The sequence below is a fragment of the Triticum dicoccoides genome, chromosome 7A (genome assembly GCF_002162155.2).
Source record: "Triticum dicoccoides isolate Atlit2015 ecotype Zavitan chromosome 7A, WEW_v2.0, whole genome shotgun sequence".
Classification (NCBI taxonomy): domain Eukaryota; kingdom Viridiplantae; phylum Streptophyta; class Magnoliopsida; order Poales; family Poaceae; genus Triticum; species Triticum dicoccoides.
The window spans coordinates 64,129,713-64,134,278 of record NC_041392.1 but is presented as its reverse complement, the minus strand read 5'-3'; positions in this window follow the sequence as shown (position 1 = coordinate 64,134,278).

Genomic DNA, 4,566 nt, shown 5'->3' with positions numbered 1-4,566 from the left:
ATGAGCTCCGTGCATGACCCCTTCTACATCGTCCGGGAGGAGATCCAGGGCTTGGTAATCCCCCCATCCCCATCCGCCCTCCCTCCCCTGCGCCCTTTCTCTTCCTCTAGTTGCAAATTTTCATATGATGCAGCTATTTATTTGGTTGCGCCGTGGCGTACTGTCAGCTGAAAATTGCTTCTGTATTTTCTACTCCAGTACTATGGCTGAGGCAGTGACCAGCTTGGTAGGTAGTACTAGCTGAGAAAGTTCATGATACTGGCTGGGAGCAAAAAATTATAGGCTTAGTTGCTGTATTGGTTCTGTTGTTGTATGGGGATATATGCATAGATATGTAACATGTGGGTTCCAAGCATGCTTCCGAGAAAAAGTAAAATTATATATCCAATTTAAAAATTGTACATCTGCCGTTCTTGTGGAATGCAAGTTATTTTAGGTAGTAAGAGTGTGCAGGGCAGGTCATCAAGTGCACGGCTGCTAGTTTGATTACTAGCTCTGTTCTATTGGGATATGTATATGTATGTGTGGATTTTAAGCATGGTTCCTATAGATGTGATAAGTGCATACCATTGCAACTCCTCTTTGTCTGGTATTATAAGGCCATTTGATTGAATGCTTGAAGTGAATGTGCTTCTAAGTCTCATGTAGTTTCAGAAACACATGCATTTGTCCATTTCTTTGTCTGCTCTTGTGAGCTCTTCCCATTGGGAAACATGGCTAGCTGCCCATATCATTTGATGAACTATACTGTTATCCATTGCTTTTAATCAGCTGATGATGCATATTCAGTTTGGCTGATTTTGTTACATACATACATACATACATACATACATACATACATACATGCATACATACATGGCTTTGTTTTGGGCTGGCAACTCAACTGTGATGCCATTGCTGCTGCTCTGTAGAACTTCTGTATGTTTAGAGCATGCATCCTAATTGTCAATCTTGAGTCTGCACTGCTGTATGTTTTTTATGTCAAACACTTATGCATGACTAATTGTTAAGTTGATACAATTTCTTTAGTAGACAAGCTTGGAAACTTAGACTACAGACTGTTAAACTGCTACTGATATAGACTACAGAATTTTTAATCTTAGACTACTGGTTTATCTATGTTTCATATCATGGATTTGACCCGTACGATGCATTACACATGTGTTGATACAATCATATAGCTTATCTGATCAAACAATTTGTTCATGTTATCTTTACCTGCTACTCCTATACCTTACCAAAACAAAAATAATTCTAACTAGAAGTAGTTTTTTTGTTCAGGTTTTGTATTTATTACTGCTGACATATTGTCATGATTTACTTTTTGTACTGAATAGATCTTTCTGATATTCACAGGTTTTAGCGATCAGCCGTAGCTCTTTCATCAAAGGTGCATGGTGCAACCGCGGACAAGCACTTCATGTCCAACCAAGGTGCATGGTGCTCACAATTGACGAACAGGAGGTCTATGAAATTTGAAGTTCAAAGCCGGATAGCCATACTCAGCAAATAGTCGTCTCTTTTGTTTGACTGTAATAGACTGTAAATATTGTTATATTGTAATAGTAGGCATATTTGGGTTGTAATAGACTATGTACAGATTGTAGTAGACTTGGTTAGTGTTATTTGATGAACTATATTTGTACTGTTCCGTTTGAAATATTGATTATGTATGTGATTTCAAAATGTGTGGAATGGAAACCTGACTTGTGGGACCCACTTATGAGAATAATCTGAGCAATTTTGAATTTTTTGTCAAGTTGGCCAAATGTGTGAGAAGATGACAAATGGGACCAGCCCAAAATATAATGGCCCGAATAATTTTAAAAGACCCCGGCCCAGAAATAAATAAAAGGTTGAAATGGGCTTGGCCTATGTAACTGGCAGGAAAAAAACAATAAATGGGCTGAATTAATGGGCTCGGCCCATATAGACGACACCTAATCGGATCGGGCTGAATCTTGTCAGTAACCTTTCCAATTGGTCGCAATTTTGCCATGTCGGATCCGACGTTCCCTGAACAGACAGTTAGTGACCAAAACAAAATGTCATGGGTTCAACGACCTTCTGTTTTGGTTGTAAACGTCGACCTTCTCACATAGAAGGTCGTTAATTTCAGTTTACGACCGTCAGTTTTTGACCTTCTGTTTTTTGTCCCAAAAAAGTCGCAAATGAAAAACAATGACTTTTCAGTAACCAATAGTCAAGGTCATAAGTTGACATATTTCTTGTAGTGGACATGCACAGATGCTTCGCTACGGGAGTGGCCTTGCGCCGGCAGCCACTGCTGCTCTACGCTAGCCAGCCATCACGGGCTCACGGCAGGTCGTCGCCGTCCAGCCGCGTCAGGATGCCGCGGTCGCGGCCCCTGCCTCGGCTCGCGGGTCTGTCGTGCCACGCCAGCGCCGCACTCGCTGCTCGGAGGTGGCTGGCCGTCGCCTCTACCGGTTGCCGCTGCCGACATACACCCCGAAGAGCACGGTGACGAGTACGACTCGGTGGACGCGGGCGGTGGCGAGGTGGTGATGGACCGCCATGCCGTGCTCCCCTGCTTCGTCGTGTCTACAGGGTCTAGCCTCCGGAGCTGGACAGCCCCGCCAGCCGGCGCTCCAGCTGATCCGACGCGCCCATGGCCATGGATTCATTCTCGTGTTAATCACCACCACTCACTAATCTGCTAGCTGCTAGCTAGGCTCCGATCGATCCATCTCCCCCATCTCTGTATGAGACTGTAAAAGCTTATATCCAGAGAAAGAACCATTTGAAGATGCTTTAATTGAATAACACAACAGACTCTGTACTCTTATGATAACCACACCGTCTATTAAGTTACTAGAGCAGCTAATGGCCATCCATTATGAATTTATATGAATATTGTCTTGTTTGCTACATTCTGTGTAAAATATCTTGTAACAATGACTGAATTTTGATAAAACATTCTGAATTTTGATGACTGAATTCAGACTATAGTAAACTGAATCAATGGCAGTACTTCGAACTTAATTTAGTCAGAACAAAACTAGTTTGCTAACTAAATTTAGTCGGTACCCCTCACTTAATAATTTGAGAGTATATATAGATAGCCTAAGCATAGATTTACCCTTGGACAGTGTGTTGCAGAGTGTGTTGTTTTTTCAGAGCTTTTGTAATCTACTAGTGCTCATGCCAGAAGAGAAGACTGTATTACCAACAACACTTTTGCCTGTGCAGTCGAAAGACAAGATGGAATGCTCACGGAACAGCAAGACAGTAAGTATACAAAAGGTGATTTAACTTTAAAAAATGGGACTTTACCCTTGGACAGCAACACACCTAGGCCTAGGCCAATCTCTAACACCCTCATGTACTGAACCGCATACATACACCCTGTAGTTACATTTGCCTGCTTGGCTGCTAACCCTGCTACAGACCAGACCACATCCCAGCTCTTTAATTAAACTCGCCGGTGGCTGTTGGCCATTGCCCGCCGGGATGAAGCCCCCCATGAGGCCCCAGCGGTCCATGAAGTACTGCTGCTCGGGCGGGAGCCTGTGGGAGCGGCTGCGCCGCCGGAGAGGCTAGATCAGGAGCGGCGAGTAGTAGCGCGAGGAGGTGGCGACGCCAACAGAAACCAAGCCAATCACGGTGGAGAGAGGAACGTCTGTCGTGCAATCACGGTGGACAGAGGAACGTCTGCCAGCCGCGGCCTCCAGTTCCTTCATGGGCTCGGTTTCCATATGGTGAAGGAATGGGGATTTTGAGCTTGCTTACATGGCGGTGGCGGTGAAGGCGAGGAGGAGGAGGAGGGAGGCGGCGAAGGTCTTCGCGAGTAGGAGTAGTAGTCGTCGTCCCTGGTGGGGCGACCGCGGCAGCACCGGCAGCAGCTGGCCACGAGCGCCGCCAGGGTGAAGCCGACGAGCCAGACCGCCTCGGCCACGAACGTCGGCGCCGTGCTGAAGGCCACCGATTGCAAGCAGCATGCATCGACGGTGAGCACGAGCGCAAGCATGAGTGCAAGACTAGTAGGTCAAGAACGGGTCAACTTACGGCGATGTAGTGCCGGTCACTGATGTTCCAGCCGCTGGCGTAGGGCCGGAGCCCGTCGAGGGGGCCCTTCCGGCGCGTCCCCTCGCCTGCCAGCGGCGCCACGGAGCCGGCGCCCAAGGAGGACGCGAGGAGGACGGCGAGGAGTAGGAGGAGCGTGCGCCCGTTAGTGAATTTTTCTCATCTTTTAATAACTGGCAATCAAAGCACACTTGGCATCGGTTGACTCGGGCCAGCTCATTGCATACGTACATAAAACCGTATAATGGACCATAGATGACCCTCTAGAGCAAGTTTGCTAACTGTATTGCGGGTATTTGTAACCACAGGAACTAAAGCTAACGCTAGTGCAAGTAAATGGACTTGTAGTGAATTTTTCTCATGCAGAAAACAAGCTTCAGACGGAGCGTGAGACTGAGAAGGAGCAAACAGAGGCGCTAGATCGAATGTGCCGTGCAGGTGTGCGGCTGCTCTTGCCCTTTCAACGAAAGAAAAAAATTAGGTTTACAGCCAGAGAGAGAGAGAGAGAGAGAGAGAGAGAGA